This window comes from Aphis gossypii, chromosome 1 (assembly GCF_020184175.1).
Source record: "Aphis gossypii isolate Hap1 chromosome 1, ASM2018417v2, whole genome shotgun sequence".
NCBI classification, from domain to species: domain Eukaryota; kingdom Metazoa; phylum Arthropoda; class Insecta; order Hemiptera; family Aphididae; genus Aphis; species Aphis gossypii.
In genome coordinates, this window is record NC_065530.1 from 15692314 (window position 1) to 15711297 (window position 18984).

An 18984-nucleotide genomic window follows, 5' to 3' on the forward strand; every position below is an offset into this window, starting at 1 on the left:
ATTTAACTGTATTACCAATAGTCTGAAATTTAATTTTTACCTCTGCTTTATTCCAACCAATATAAATAAAACTATGCACTTATTTTAATCAATTATCACTTAATCACATTTAAAATGTTACAAAAAAAGAATAAATACGATTTATAACAGTTATTCTACAACATTACTTTATTTTAAGATTAATGATTTCTGTTTTTTTTTTGTTCTATTAGCACACAACTTTCAACAGTTAAAACTTAACGCTTTATTTAAAAAACGAAAATACAAATGGTTTTTCATGTTTTGATTCCTTTTAATTTAAAACTAAGGTTAAATTACTTCAACAATACGTTTAAAAAATTAGCCAAATAAATACAGGACATAAGAAGAATAGGTAAGCGTTTACATTCTTTCTGTCGTCACTAGGTGTACTTATGTATTATACATCATTCGTTTGTATTAATTTACAAAATGTTTTTTTATAAATATGATTTGGTTACTAAATTTACATAGTAAAATTACACGCTTAAACACTATAAAAGTTATTTATAATTTATAAAAGAAAATAAACTTACTATAGCTATTATATTAAAGCTTACCTATAGCTTATTTCAGTTTTAAATGATTATAGAAAAATATAAGTAGATACGTACTTATTTATTTTTGAAATAGATGTATAGATTTTAAAGTATAGATGAGACAACATTGGGGAGTATTATATATTAATATTGTACATTGACGTCTTGTATTAAATATATTATTATGTTTTAAAAATGAATTGAAATATTTAAATATACATTGGAAAAAATGTTGTATAGGTATTATATATACATTTATAATAGAATAAAATAGTTTAATTATATTAATAGATTAAAAAATAAGGATTAACGGAAACTCTGCACATTGTGTCAACTTAACATTGTTAAATCATTTATAACTTTTATTGATCAACTATTTTCATCAACCTGGGAACCAATTTGAACGTTTCGAAACCAATTTGGATATTTCAGAATAAAATATAAATTAGTTTTATTTAATTAAATGCATGTTAAAGCCATTTAAGAACTTAAGACATTTTACGTGCTAAAACACGTAGGTACACTCTAAAATAATTTCAAAGGAAATGATCTAAAGACTTAATCTAAAAGGTAACGACCCTAGTGTTTAAGAATTCAAAGAAAGATTCTAGTATACTCATAACATTGAACTTTTAGTAACAATAATGAGTTAAGAATTTACATATACATATATTATAATAGGCACATATTTAGCTAGTAGGATAGGGCGTGTATATGTACATTATTCACAAACCAACTTCTTGAATTATACGCTTGTCCGGAAATAATTTATAATTCAGTCAAGGTTTTAGACATACGTAAAACTATTATAGAATATAATAAGGCAAGTATATCATTCCAGTATGTACAAGACACTAAGATATCCAGTAACAGTAAATAATAATTATACAGTAAATTCCTATTATTTTTTTTTCAAATACATTGTATAGTTGTTTAAATTAAAAAAAGTTTATTTCATCTGTTTGAATTTGAATACAACACGCAACTCTAAAATATCATAAATTGTATTAAAAATGCAATACAAAGTCCCGGAAAATAATATGTTTGTTTTATTTTTACTGTTATAATATAGACACGTTTATATAGAAACATTATGTCTCAAAATTATATCAAAAACTATCTTCAGATCTATTGGAAGTAGAATATTATTATATTGTTTTATACATAGGTAGTATTTTAGTATTTTATGAGAAATAAAACATAGGATACCTAATACTAGGTACTAAAATGTATTTCAAATCTTTTTAGAACAAAACACAATTAAACAATTATGAAAATAATAAATCAGTTGAGTATCTAAAATTTATAACGTGATTTCATTACCATAATTCATAAATACTACGGTTTTTAATCTGATATAAAACAAACACGTCAACACGTCATTCAAAATAAACAACTTAAACAAATAAGTAAAATACATCGATATAATGATGTATTTTGGTTTTTTAAACTGTTATATTCAAATAAGAGAATTAGGAATGTTATCATAACTATATTTTTTTCTTTTTTTCTTACGACCACACATCCAAACATGACTGTTTCCATCCGTCACGACTTAATGCCAACATATTAATATGGCGATTTTCATCCGGATAGAAGTCTTTTACATCTCTCTTGACGCAATACTCCCATGATATTTAGGTTCTTCCCAAAGGTCTTTCCCTATTGGGTTCTCTTGTAGAATCGTCTTTGTCATGGCTTCAGGTTTCATCCACACGTGACTTGTCCATTCCAACATTTTATTTTTTATCTCATTTACTATATCCGATCTGTAATACAGGTCACATAGTTCATTGTGTTTTTTACTCTATTGAGCTGTTCTCCCATTTGTGGGTCACGTAAGGTTCATAATATTATTCTTCAAATTTTTCTCTCAAGAATCCTCAATTTTCACTTTTTCTTACAGTCCAACACTGTGTTCTATACTATAGCATAAATTTTATTAATCTAATATAAAGTTGGATTTTGATAGCTTCTTTGAGAGTGTTCTTGACTTGAATAAATTGCCCAAGGCGTAATGATTCTAAATATATTAGAATAGATTATCATAAATACTACTGATATGCATATAATATGAATAGTCACTCACGTGCTTGTAAATATTTTGGTAAACAACAATATTGTAATTTCAATATTATTTGTTTTGATTCTTTCTCATCTTTATTTTGCTAATCACAAAACCACCAGGCGTTTGAATACGATTGATTGATTGCACAATAATATGTGTACTAAAATTGAAACTGGGAATTATATGTATAGAAATGATCAGCTGTTGTAACCTCATTCAACCGTGGTATTTTGTCAATAATTAAAAATTGAGATTAATCACCAACGTACTCGTTTTCGAAAAGCAAATATAATAATTCAAATCAATAATTTAATATGTTCCAATTACCTCAATAATAATATGTATTTATAGGATAAACTTTTTTTCGTGTTAATCTAAATAGTAAAAAAGGAAAATTTTATAAATTATGGTATTATTTAAAACCAAATTTAATCAGGATATAAATTATTTCAAGAAACTATATTAAAAATTCTCATCGTAACATAAATTCAATATAAATAAGATAAAATAAAATTGTCTTTATCGACTCCAATAGATAAAATATTCTAAATAGGCTATAAAGCAATATTTTACAACTGCAGGTGGCAGGTCACCCTTTTTACAATACAATACGTTTATATTATTATGGTTTCAAAGGAATCATTTATAAACATTTCTCAATTTATATTATATTTCATTATTAAATATTCAATACTTCATCTTTGAGGTGGTAAAACTATAAAAGTGTTCTAAAAATATTTTATATAAAGAAAATTCAAAATGTTATAACCTAGTTATAACCTATGGTTCTAATATCTGATAACAAATACATAAATTATATTATTTAGTTAACATATTATTATGTATTATTACTGATGATAGAAATCATCATATAACAGATTTTGGGTTTTCGAAATTATATAACTTTAAGAGACATAATATTGTAATTACAATATTTAAAAAAACAATTATTTTTGTATTACTAAATAGTAAATTGTATAACAATAGGTAAGCTATAAACACAGAGAGATAAAAAAATATTGATTAATAAAAATAAATAGCCATAATAATAATAAATTATTCGTTTGACAGACAAATTTAAATCATAAAAAAAGTTTTTTTTCTGAATTGTTCAAATAAATAATATCATTTCTTGCAATTAAAAGTTGCATATTTTTAATAAGCACCTTTCTAAAATTGTTCACTAAAATTACATAAATTACAAGTTATAAGTCACCTTATTTACATTACTATTTCAGTATTGCAAACATAAATTATAGCATTAGTTGATAGTAGCTAGGGTATAAATTCTAAAGAGTAATAAACGCATTTAAATTATTAATTAACACATAATACATGTTAAGTATTTAAACATAATAAGAGAACTAGAACTATAATAAATAATCATGTATTTGCAGATTTATTTATTTTATAGGTACTATTTGGAATCAACAACTCGTGTGAGGATAAAATATGTCTTCTACTCGCTTATTCTCGTTAACGGTTTAATTGTAAAATGTACTCACACAACCAGTGTCGACTTAAACTATACTTTACTATAACAAATCGGCTTAAACATATCACACACATCCAGAGAATATAATAAAAAAACTATGTTTTCAAATTATATGCTCTATCAATATCAAACAGAAACTAATACTTAATAATTTCAGAAGTACATAGAATGAGCTATATGAATTTCTCGTATGTATTAAAAATTAATATATAGTTTTGTGGTAGACATAAATATGTTTTGATATAAATTAATAAAAATTACATTATTTCTAGTAAATATTTAAAAAAAAACATATAAAATGTAATTCTTGTAATTCTTTTAATAGCAGGTTCGAATAACATGCATTCATACAATATAATGTGTGTATGCGTGGCAACAGGAGAAGAAATGAGGGAATGCTATTTGTAAACCTTTTGTAAGTTAAAGATTTTGCGCAATAGAGAAACGTTGGTTAATAAAGTTGTCGGTGAAAGGGCGGATGAAGGTTTTTCACTGAACGAGCTAATCTTTCAGATCAGTCTCCTTTCATTCCCTTATTACATCACTAAAAACTCAAATAGGGCTATGTATAATTTCATTAAAAATTAGTGATAGGAGAATATAAATTATAATATATATATATATATATATCTACTAGCATTTTGTAAATTGCAAAATATTTAAAGTTTTGTACATATACAATAATTATAATTGCGAATATATAAATTTGTTTATGATATTTTCATAAATTTTAATTTATGGTAAACTCGTTTCTAAAATTTGAATATAAGCTAACTCTTAAAGTTTTCAAACCTTTTTATTATTCCAAATGCAGCAAAACATATCACTATGCCAAAAGTAATGCCAAAAACTTCATTATAGCACTCGTATACGTCTACTATATGGGAAAAAAAATATTTTCCATTCCAATATTCAAAAATTATTATTTTTAACAAATTTATTAATAATAATTACTTATTTTCAAATCGTATTAATGATGTAATATGCATACTACATTTTAATAAATATACTTAATGCATACCTACTTAATAATTATTATATGTACATTACAATGATTTTAGCAAATAATAAAGCATACCTACAATTCAATATTATGTCTAAAACATAATCAAAAATGTTGTTCTATATAACTATAATATTCAGAAATTAATTATACATATGGATATTATATAGTTATATGTTTTAAATTTCTAATCAAAATTTTTATAAACGATGGTAAAAAATTTCAAATTATGTAATTAAATTACAAAAAAAAAAGTCATGAGTAAAATTTTATTTTCCAATTACGAAATGTCTTGTTTAAATAGTTTTAAAATATAATACATAAAGTGTAAGGTAAAACTAATATATTTTCACTAGATAACTTTGCAAAAGATTAATACTTTTATCATATAGTTACTAAATCAGGCGTATTAAATAGAGTTTTTTAAGTTCAATTCTTATAAAAAAAAATCATTTTTATTCTAAGTACTTGATAGCTAATTATATCCTTATTCCTCCCACTGCGAGTATTTTGTATATTATATAGTCATAAAAAAGCTGAAACTTAAAATACACTTTCATGGCTTATTGTAACAATTTCTATAAAAAAAAAAAAATAATGACTTAATACAAACTTATATTAAAGTCTATTTGATTGGTAAGTTACAGTTGTTAAAATAATAATAATCTTATAGAATAATAAAATTATTTTGTCACATATATACGATTTTATCATTTTATTACATTTATTACTAATTTTAAAATAAAAGTATCATTTAAAGCATTAGATATTAATTATTATTATTATCTTTAATATTAATCATGAATAAATTCACTCTAATAATAAAGTCTTTTGTTTCTACTAAACGCAAATATTTAATATGTTGTATGACTGTATGATGAAAGAACATTATGTCGGTTCGGTATTCTTTTAACACTGGCTAGTAGAGAAACAATTCTCAACCTATGGTAGTCGGAAATCTCGAAAAAAAGCAAAATATTTCTTTTTTGATAAGCAAAAAAAAAAAAGATTTTTTAGGTCAAGTGATACGTGAAAATGTTCAAAATGAGTAGCTGGTACTCGGATATAAAATGGTTGAGAACCACTGCGTTAAAGAATTGATATGAGTTTTAAAAATAAAATAAAAAATGAAAAAAAATTTTATATTTTAGTTAAAAGTAAATTATATTAATCATAAAACATTATAATTAGGAACGCACAAGTTGTAAAGTTACATACAATGAAAACGATAATAATTCATAATTATAAAACATTAAGGCATGACGTAGTCACTAGTCATGTATCAAAATCCTTAAACATTATATAGTCATAGATCACAATACATTCATAAATTATAATTCAAATTAAATTACACATATAATATTAATATATTACCGTAAAAAAAAACTAAAAATTTATCTGAACGATGTAAGCAATTCATTATACAAAGTTATTTGAAATTATATTTTTCGTAATTTTTTTAACATTCTGTACGAATGTTTTCTTTTAATGGAAAAATTCACAATTTTCATAATACTGGCGACCCTAACCACCATATTATATTTCATCTGTTTTTGAGGTTTAGGCACTTTCCAAATTAAAGTTAACGTTTTAATCTCACCATATGAAAAAAAAATGCTGAAATTTGCACATATTTGAGATTTTTATTTTTGTTTTTATGCTTTTCATTATGTTTACATAATATTTATCGAGATTTACAATGATCTCTGAAGCCTTTTTTTTATAAACATTCTTAACACATGTAAACGTAATCATCATATTAAACTGTTATATAATATACACCTATTACTAAAATAAAATAAAATTATTAAGATTAAAATTATCATACATCTAGTGTTAATGACCCTGAAGCTATTCTGAAGTGTATCGGGAGAAATTATTACGACATAATTCATACACGCGAAAACATGTTATAATATTATAATAGTATTAATATAATCTTCATATTTAATAATTTTATATACGCTTATCTATATATCGTTCATAAAGGTAAACAATATTGTGATCAAAATATTATAGAAATTCTATGAAATGGTATTCCTAATTAAAATAAGTACTCTATAAATCAAACTAAGCAAATATGAAAAATGTTAATTAAAAATAAATACAACTGACAAGTTTATCTTAAGTGTAGGTGTGATAGTTAATACGTATAAATAAAATACTATAATTTTTTAACCATATTAAGAACTCAGAAACAATAATAATCACATATCACAATAATAATATGTATAATAATTACTATAATTTTGTATTATTTCAACGAATCGAAACAACTGCATTATTATATAAAACATGGACTTTGGTAAGTTATATAACCTTAAATAAATTTGTAGTTTAATTATATTTATTATTAGTTATAAATCTAAAAATAACATTATAAATATATAAATACATTTCAAATTATGTATTCAAATGAATTGTATTTTTCCAGGTAATTACAATATTGTGAACGACTGGCACACATAATAAGTATATAATTAATTTTTTTACTGATGTTTGTTTTCATTTAGTAAATATAATATACAAATGTAAAACGTGTAATTTAACTACATTTTGCTAAATAATGTTAAAAAACTTACAAAAAACTTTTAAAAATTATTAAATGATTACTATCTTTAATCATTTTGAATTCATTCTTTTATAGATCTAAAATTATAGAAATTATCAAAGTTAATTAAAAATATATATTTGCATAATTTTTTATTTATTAATTTTCATTCGAATTGAAAAAAAAATCTCATGATTTTGTGAATCTGATTATTATGAGTTTGTGATTTTTGTAATAATAATTTCATAATTTTATTAATAGGTACGAGGTACCTACTTATATTTTGGTAAAATTATATAATATATTATATACTAATTTAAGAGTATAGCATTATACTATTCATTACTTTAATCTGAACGGCGTGTCAGTATAATATTTTTTTCCATTTTCAGCATTAATACATTATTTTTAGATTACATTGAATTTATCTATTATCAAATTAATTGTCTAGACTTATAACAATATTATTTATGTTTATACGTTGAATTTTTACGATATTTTAATATTCATGTAAATTATAATATTAAATATATTTGATTAATATTTTTAATCATTATAGTTCATGACACTGATTTTTATAAAAATAATTGATCCTATTTACACTTTGAAAAAATTTTAGAATATAATATGAAAAAAAATTAATTTTATTGATGAATACAATCTGATCACCGATTAGTAAGAAATTAATCGCTTTTATATAACTGAAACTTTTACTTTAATTTACTGAGTGGATCTTTAATTCTTATACGTTTGAAATGTTTTTTATATCTATCGATGGCTATAAATTTCTACACTCCAGGTGTTATAAAAGTATTGTATTGGTATTGCATTTCATCGGTGTCGCTTTTCACGTGATAAGTACGGCAATGTATAATAGTGAGCATTTTTGAGAAGATTTTTTTTTAAATAGGTGTTATATGTATTTTCAATTGGTCTATAATATATGATCGATATTCATTATAAAATTTGAAATTAAATAATCACAACCCTAATATAATAATATAATAATATGTTATACAATAAATGAAACTACTAAAAAAATTAAAGATTACAAATGTAGTTAAATGTATATTTAGTCATAAATAACGTTCATATTATCCATTGTTCTTCGTCAGTTTAATCATTCACTATTAGCGATTCTATTGATTTCGAATCATATTTCATTTTTTCTATAACTGAAGTTTTTGATGACCATTAACTATCAAGGTGTCTTATATACAGTAACAGAACCTAATATAATATCAGAAATAATTGTCTACAGATCTTGGCTCATATTGTATAACGCTAACTCATCCAATTATACACTATTTATTTGGTCTTTTTGATCACCCATTTAAAAAAATAGTTTTATATGTTCAATGATAAAATTTAGTCATTTTCATTTTATCAATAATTATATGGTCTCCTGCAAATAAAAACCTGAATAATTGACACCTTATAAGTGGTCCATTGGTAAAATATATTATTATTATTTTTTATATTTGGTAAAATACTTCAACTGCAGTATAATATTATGTAAACTATAATACTGAATTGATTTAAAATGAACAAATTGAACTCAGCGTAAGGAAATTGAATATTAATTTGAACCAAGTATATTTTACTATAGAACGTGCGTATTTTTTTTTTTATACTACAAAATTATCTATTATGCAAATTATGGGTTAAAGCTAAAATGTATACAATACTTTATTACAAATGAAAAACTAAAACTGACAATCACTTAAAATAAATTTTTTTTTTGGACCCCAAACGTATAATTAGTGTGAACAGAAAAACATAGATTATTCATTTTACTGAAATTTATTTGAAAAAAACAAGATAAGGATATGTTTCTATACAGTCATTAATCTAAATAAACATAGTTCAAATAATATCATTAAAAAAAAGTAATAAACATCATACAAAAAATATGATTCATATTAATGTAACTTGAGTTAATATGAAAACCTCTATATTTTAATTAAATTAAATAACAGCTGTATCATAGCAGAACTTAAATTTTCAAAGCATAATGCATTATGTTGTAATGTTCAAAACAGCAAACCAAAAGGAAATTAACAAAAAACATAAAAATGTAATAAAAAATTAATCAGTTGTATACTATGAAAATAATGTATATTATATTGTGGCAACGTAATATGTTTTATACCTATAGGATATAATATAATCTACCTTTCTTAAACTGTATAAATTATAAATTTTATTTTATTCGTACCAATTTTGCCAGACATTTTTAGAATTCCTTGTATAATCCTTTAAAATTGTTTTAGGTATTAATAGGTATTGTATATTATATAATATCATTAAAATTCATAATATAGCTTAATAAATTGTTATACGCTTAATAAAATTATCACACACTTAGCGAAATCAATGTAAGTAGGGGTAATCCAGACATAATGAATACGTTAATTAATGTCGTCAAAATAATATGACACTGAAATGTTACACAAACACCTATTATTTACATATTAACTTTAAAATTATATTTTGAAAATTACATGCTTTGGACTTTTATAAAATAAAATAAGAATACTTAAATGCCAAAATAAATATTTAGTATAATATGCATCAAATTATTCACTTTTTTCGAGTAACTGAACATAGTACTTTTTTTTTTAACTTAAAACTTTAACAAGTTCAAATTTTTACATTTATGTTCATAATCTAAGACCTGATATAGTTTATAATTAAATATTTAAAACTATATTAAGTATATTTAAAAAATGAAATCATGATAAATAACAAAATAAATACTTTACGTTTTGATAAATAAAAATAATAAATATATTTAAATCTTATCAATTTATATTTAAATATATTATGTTATTTATACATTAATTTTTCTTAAATGAACATATTTTTTTTTATTATTTGGCCATAACTTAGCTGTTAAGTAACAAAAATAAGGTTAAGCAAATTAAATTTTTTTCAAAACTATTATTTATTAATGATAAAAATATAAATGTATTCTTACCTTATAGATTTAAAAGACAAATGGAATAAAAACAATATTTTGATATTTGTATAATATCAAACTGTTTAACTTATGAGTCAATGTTGATGATTATTATGTTACAATTATTTACTTATAATATAATTTTTAATCATTATTATTTAAAATGTTATAGGCATTATTCACTTTGACTGGGTTTCTCCTACACATGTGTCAATAACACAAAAAGGTAGGTACTTGAAGTGTCAGGTTTAATTTTAGAACCTATAAGTTAACTACGAAAAACGATAACATTTTACTTTAATTCGTCATATCTCAAACAAGTATTTCCTAGAATAAAAGCAAAATGTTTTTATTATCAAAGCTAATATTAATAATATAGCGCATATTGGAATAATCTTAATATCAAAATACAAAATTATTTTGGGTATAACTTTTTATTTTCAAATAATTTAATGACACATTTAATTATTGATTTATTTTTTTAAATAAATATTTATTTAAATAACAGTTAAAATAATATTTTTATATTCCTTTTAATAAATTTATCGTTGTTTTTGTAAACTGGCCCTAAAATAATTAAGTAAACTTAAAATAATCAACTGGAATACAAATTTTATCATAATGAATATTTACATGAGTAGCTTCGTAAAAATATTAGAACTCGTCCATAGTCCAACCAATACATTTGTTAACAAAATAATTTATTCATTGCTTTTAAGAAATGTGTTTATTGACACAACTTAAATAAGTTTCAATGTTATATCTATAAAATATTCAATGATACATCAACGCTTCCTAATATAGATGATTTTTATTAGTTTTCTGATCTACATTTCTAATGCATCATATTATATTATAATTTACAGTAGGTAAGTAAATAAAATGTTCACATACCAATACCACTTTGAACATAAAATTTGTTATAAGTGTCAAAAATATATTCATATTTACTTTTATGTAAGCCGGGAAAAACTCAAATGATTATCTCTATAGCCTATATTTTAGGGGATTTCTACTGTACTTTGACTATTTAATATATCTAACATATCATATAGCATGCAAAAAAAGAATAAACTATTATTATTATAGAGATAAATGTTTAAGGAACATAATTCCATCAAAAGTTTCGATTTTACATCATTCATGTATTATTTATTTTTATTTTCCATTTAGAATTGCATTTACTTCACTAAACACTAAATACTTTATAATAATTTATAGCATATTATGTATAAATACATTCTTGAATATGTAATATTGTAAATTTAACTAGGTATTATTTATTATAAATTTCAATTATACAAATATAATATTTTATCACTTAATAGAAATTAAATTAAATTATACGATTATAATATTTACTCCGTTATACAAGATATAATATAATGTAGTGTAAAAAAAAATATATGTATCCAATTTTAAATTAATATTATTGTTATATCAAAAAATTTAATTTATCAGTTCTCGTGCATTGTAGTGAACTTCATATAAGTACATTTATCATGTAGAAGAAGAAAAGTCATTTCTCGAGATTTATTGAAGTCAAAATTACATTTCTAACGATTATTATGAAAATGTAGATGATGATATTAAATTAATTTGTATTGTATTAAGTCTCAATGAAGTATTTAACAGTAAATGAGGGAAATTTCAATTGATTCGGCCTCTTTTCCTGACGTTAAGAAGATTTAGAACAATTTGAATTTAAGTACGATAAAGCAAATTTCCATGCTGTCTAATTGCTTATATCATAATGTTCGCATGAAACTTTGTAACAATTCAAATCAGAGTGGGTGAAACTATTACCATAAACAAAGTAAAAGGAAGTAATGATGATTTAAGGATATTGGAAACATATTAATAAGTAGTTACTACTAGAGTTTTATATAAATAAATTCACAACAAAGTAAATTTTAGTTAATTGTATCAATAATTCTCAATAAAAAGAGTCTCGGTAGTTACACTGTTAATATTTTCTATAAAAATAAAATTAAAGAGTTCTATAAAACGAATTATATTATATATCTATTAGTTTTACATGTTATCTTTATTATATGGCTCGGTAGAGTTTAAACAGACTAAATTATTAATGCTTAAAATATGGTTAAAGTTAAGTTAAATTTTCACTATTACAAAAGACTACAGCAAAAGTTGATTATAGCTTGATGATTAGAAAAAAATAGATACTTATACCTTATATAAAACAAAATATTTAAATACAAATTTTAAACTTCTTTAAATTAAAGACCAAATATAATATAATATAATATAATATAATAATATAATTATTACAGATTCAATATTCTCAGTTAATTTTTGACAGAAAAATATTTAATAACTCTAAATAATAGATCTGTAGAGAATAATACAACGATTTGAATCATTATTATGATTATTAAAGAGGACAATAATATAATATATTCCTTTTATTATAACTTGAGAAAAATATATTACGAGAATTATAAAACTTTATCTTAATTATTTATTTCATCGTGTGTTTTATTAATATTGGACAACTTTTATTTTATTTTAACAAACAAATAGTAAAAAAAAGTAACTATTCCAACTTTTCTGTGATATTCAATATCTATCTTAATTTACAGGATAACTAAAATAATGTTGCTTAAAATTAAAATTGAATATTCAAAATTAATTTTAAAACAAAAACACCTGTAATAATTCAACAAAATAATCATTGAAAAATGTTTTCTCAAATAAATATTATTTAAAAATCAATAAAAACGATATCTATACCTATTACTTACACAATTTGTATCTAAGCAAATGTATGCCGACTGTTATAATATTTAATATGAAATAAATATTAAAATAAATGTAATATGTATAAGAAAAAAAATGTTTTCTCAATATTTTTATAATAGGTACAATAGGTACATAATGTTACGAAATTATTTTTCAATTGTTGTTTTACAAGAAGAAAATTTGTTCATGGTAATAGATATTTTATACGTGCAACATAGATTTAAAAAAAAAATAGTCGCTGGTCTTTTTACAATGAATTAATTTTTATTTACAATATAGTAGATAATTACTATAGTTATATGATGTATTTTAGTACCTATATCATTGTTATAGCTATAAAATAGTTTGTTTCGTATCCTTGAGTTCGGTTATAATCAAAACACTCAAACTATTTTTATATTACATTTAAAAATAATTGTTGAGTGTTATTAATATTTATGATTGAACACTTTCAGCGTTTCTATTTTCTGTAATCATAAATAATCTGATCAAAGAGTTAGAGGTATTTTTGATATAGATAGAAAGAAACTTTTTACAAAAATGTCAATACTTCAAAGTAAAAAAACTATATAAGATAACAAATTGTATTTAAAGAAATGTGAGATAAAAAAATCCAAACAAATACATTCCTTCCCCTGCTCAAAGTTTAAAATATTTTAAATAACATGTACGATGTGTATGTGATTGAAATTATACACCCACTGCAACACTACACTCGATAGTTAAAAGCTTATATAATATATATTATATATATCATATATGTATCCTAGCCAAATTATAAACAAAATTTAAAGAAGCCATAAAAAAATGCATGCAAATTTATTAATTTTAGATTTATAGTTAAAAATGCCCAACTGTATGATATAAAAATTAAAATTGATTAACTTTATAAAAATTGTAACTGCCTAGTTCTAGAGTTCTTAAATAAATAAGGTTTATAATTATTATTTTACATAATTTTTGTTAGTAATAAATGTACTACAGATTTGAGCTTAAATTTAATAAATTAAAAAATAAATATGGGGATCTATAATCTGCAAAAATATACTGAATACCTACTAATTAAAAGTGTTTCATGGTATAAAAATACTATTCGTAACTAAAAAGTATGCAATTTTGAATTTAAAATTTGAATACTGTAATATTTTTCAATCATAAAATGACTTGAGGTAATTTTTTGATAATTTTATCAATTTTAATGTGCATACTAGTATAGTTCTAAAAGTGATTATTAATATTTTTATTCTTAGTACATGATTATAAATTTCGTAACGGTAAACAAATATATTGTTTAAATAAGGTTTAAAAATTATAAATAGTATCTAAGTGTTATTTTGATATTTTAGTTAAATAAATACTCTATAAGATTATTACAGTAATACTGGATAATTAAGTAAGAACCATTGTAAAAATAAATAATATTAAACCTTGTATATATTTATTTAATAAGTAAAATACAGAGATATTTAATATTGTGTAAATTTAAGTAATTTATTTTAATTTCATGTCGAATCTTATATATATATATATATATATATATATATAAGTATTATGGAATATGTTGCATGAAAAAAAAAAATTAAAAATCCTTGTTTTATTAAATGTTTCAAAATAATCAACGCCGATATTATATTTTAATATAAATATCACTATGGACTTTTACGATGATTTAAACTCTACCCATATTTTAGTCAAAAACCAAATAATTGTATACCACGTCATATTACATAAATACATTTTAAACGCCGTATTTAATGCTATAATTATGATAGATAAAAAATTACCATCCATATTTTGTAAAACAAATATTAATATGGTTGAATAAAAGATTTAAATCCCATCATCGTTTTTTTTTTTTTTTTTTTGGAAAAAAGAAAAACACTTACTCGTTGTATGATAAAATATTGTGTTAAAAAAAATTGACCACCTCTTGACGTTCAAAATAAATATTCAGTCCAATGACAGTTATTTTATTTTAATATATAACTCATATGAAACAATATACTACTCAATATAGTTATTGAGATTTATAAATTTAATATAATATAATAATTATTGTTAGTTATTATAATATGACAATTTTACGCATATTATATTATCATTATGTACCACCTACCTATGATAAATTACAAATACGATACAGGAAGACGACTGCGGCGTGTCTCGGCGTCAACGGAGGTGATGGCGGTGACGATGACTTGTGCAATCTGAAGACTTGTTGCTGCGCCCCAAAGACGGCGAAGACACGAACTTGTTGCGGCGCAGATAAACGAGAATAATAACTTGAAAATAAAATGAAAATATCTATATATATATATATATATACGTGCGTATATATAAGTATGCGTCCCCGTCGGAATCAACAGCCCCTACCGTGTGCGCAAGGGTACAAACACGCTCGACAACGACGCCGCCGACGACGACTACAACGACGACGACGGCGCACCGGACAACCGCCGTGCCCTCTCGCCGATCGGTTGCACACAAAACACCAAAATAATAAATATATTATACATAACACAATATATAACGGCATATAAGCCTATAGAATATGATAATTATTGTCGATGAATGTTTTTTTGTTTTTTTTTTTTTTTTGCACCATTTCGATTTGAACGATTTCCGAGCCACTCGTCTATACCCATTACCCGCCCTCCAGCGATTTACACGATTTATGATAAATATTATACACTGTATATTGTTTTGCCTGTCTTCAACATTGCGATGATGACGAACAAACTTTCAATATAATTATATCCTAAAAAGAAAATATTATGATATAATTTATAAGGAGTAATAAGAGATAAACAGAATATTAAAATATGTATTTAATGTATTTTTAGTAAAAACTTTTTGATTGTTGAGAGAAAAGCATTTACAATTATTTTGTAATGTAAGTGAAAAACGCTTTAATTCAAATTTAAAGTACGTTTCAAAACTTTTAAAACAAATTTTATTATTATACCAATAAAAACAACTTTATTATTAATTACCTCAACTATTAACTACAACCGAAAAGGCAAAAAGTTTAACATAATAAAATTGTAATTAGATACCCTTTCAATTTTAAAAATTTTAACACAATCAATCATAATTACTTTAGTATTTTTAGATTCTTCTCAATATCTAATTTTAATATGATAAGGATTACAATAAATCTAGTACAATTATACCTAGTTGTAAATTTTTATCGAAAAAAAAAATTAATTTCAGCTTTACTACAGAATATCAAAGTATTAGTGTACTACTTTATAAACTATTAAAAATATTTTTTTGTTTTCAATATTTTTGGTTTTATAAGAACAACTTACTACGGTTATTAGCTATAGTTAAAATGTACTTGAAACCAACCTTAAATAAGTTATTTTTCTCTAAAGCAATATTTTTTAATTTAATTTAATTATTAAATGACAAAGAAATAAAATCCTTATTATTCGTTTGTTTAATTAATGGTTCTTATAGATATTTTTAATATTTTTTAAAACATAGTTCATGTTTCATAATCACCAACGGATTAATGATGTCAAACGGAGTATACAACGTAACATTTACAAGAATAATATGATTAAAGTAATAATTTAATTATACATAATACATATTATACTTAATAACTAGAAATAAATTGCATACACATATTAAACAATAAAAAGAGGTGGTCAAGTGGGTAACCCTCTGCTGTACAGTAGACATTAAGTGGACCTCGGACATACAGTAGGTCACTCTAATAAGTGTATTAAATTTAAATTCAATGATAGGTACCTATCATTATATACGAAAAACGATTCTGAACGGAGATGATTTGTCAGCCTAGGATATATATTTTCCACTATTAGTGAAAAATATGGTTTTTGTTTTATTGATCTGAATACCTCAACACTAAATCATATAATATAGAGAATGGCAATTTAAACAACTGGGTATGCTTCAAGTTTATACGACTAGTCATTTTTAACTATAACAAAATTCTAAAATTATTTAATTGTAAATAATTTTGTTAACACGTGAATAATTGATTTCGTAAATATTGAAACTTAAGTTAAACTCTTTTAATTGGCTAACAATCGACTTTTTTTATAGTTATTGTAAACCAAATTTATAGAAAATCTTGTATTAAATTTTCAACACTAAGCATCTTATACTAAACTGTTTATAAATTTTTAAGTAAACTTATTTGAAAATATTCATGATTTTAACGAATTTTGTCAATATTTGAACTTTGAAAGTTAATAAAAAAAAATTGTGCCTATGTATTCTTATATGATGTAGTTTATAAATAGAACTAATATAAATATTTGATGAAAATTACATGTATTTAAAGTGATTTTTTCGATTCTGATTTTGCGTAAAAATTCCCATTTTTTCGTCATTTGTTTTAAGTTTTTCCTGATTTTTTGAAAACTACGAAAATTTCTTAATTTTTAACCTATATAATGCACCAAAAATATTCACTTTGCCATCGGAAACCACCCCTGAAGTTTTAAATTGAAGCATTATTTCGACAAGTTATGGTGTACACAGGCACAAAAACAAAAAAAAAAAAGAACACACAATATTGTAAAATCAATACATTCATTACTTCGTTCAGAATCTAAAATAGTATAGATTAACTTATTTAAAGTTTCAAGAACTGTAAATTTACACACAAATATAGGCTAGTTCCCATGATATGAACCTACCGAGCTTGATTATATTTCTATCCGTCTGCAAATAATTATGATTATTATAATATTTAGAAGATAAACAAGCTAGTTTTTTTCATTTAAACCTAAACAATTTTCTAAGTGATAGCAAGATAGCATATATTAATACATTAAAATCAGAAACATCAAAATGTATTCTAATACAGTCGAGAAATTAGTAATAATTTTAATAAATCATTATTCGGATGGCTAAATATTTGAAGGTGCAGTTTCTTCATCATTGCTCTATCTCAAATCACAAATTTTACTCCGAAGACCATATTACATTATCGCCTTGTTCATAACACACTAACATTATCTCTTCTGATTATTTAGAAAACACGTACACAAAGAGATCCAATAATTAATAACAATTTTTTAACAAGTAAAACTTAACTGACCTTTATAAATCATATATAAACATTAAACGCTAATAATAATAGGTACACTATAGAATACGCGACCCACAAAATAAAATTTGTTGTATTCGTATACAATCTAAGATCTCTCTCCTAACAGTTGTAACTACTGTTGCTAATTACCATATATTATCAAATATTTATCTCCTTAAAAATAGCTTATATATATATATATATATATATATCAATTATACTTATTTCTTTGGAGTATAAAAGGTATTTATCAATTAAAAATACACTAAAAAAAACATTATATGAGAGATATATGAGCATTGAAATCATAAATGAATCACAACAAACTAAAAATAATACTTTCGTTATTCCTTAGCTTACAACATACATATTATCTAATAGTTTGGATGGTACAGTTTATGTAAGTTCAACCATACTAACAATAACAAACATGTGCACTATATTTTTTCACAACGACAATTTGATTAACTACTTTCAACAAATTGTTCTATCAAAATAAAACATATCCCGAATT

The 18984-nt window shown here is 22.7% G+C and overlaps 1 protein-coding gene and 1 long non-coding RNA gene across 3 annotated transcripts in view; one reads left to right on the forward strand and one right to left on the reverse strand.

Annotated features, from left to right (window-relative positions):
- Positions 1-15804, reverse strand: part of LOC114126261 (uncharacterized) — a 39280-nt gene extending 23476 nt beyond the window's left edge. The window contains exon 1 of one of the 2 annotated variants that reach the window (XM_027990165.2): positions 15516-15799. The gene's annotated coding sequence lies outside the window, so the exon portion shown is untranslated. Of the gene's footprint in view, positions 1-15515 lie in introns of both variants that reach the window. The other variant, XM_027990163.2, reaches the window with a different exon arrangement.
- On the forward strand, positions 7328-10866 carry LOC126549010 (uncharacterized). Its single transcript, XR_007603155.1, has 3 exons — positions 7328-7428; positions 7558-7595; positions 10809-10866. It is a non-coding gene; the product is annotated as an uncharacterized LOC126549010 (long non-coding RNA).
- Positions 15805-18984: the final 3180 nt, after the last annotated feature.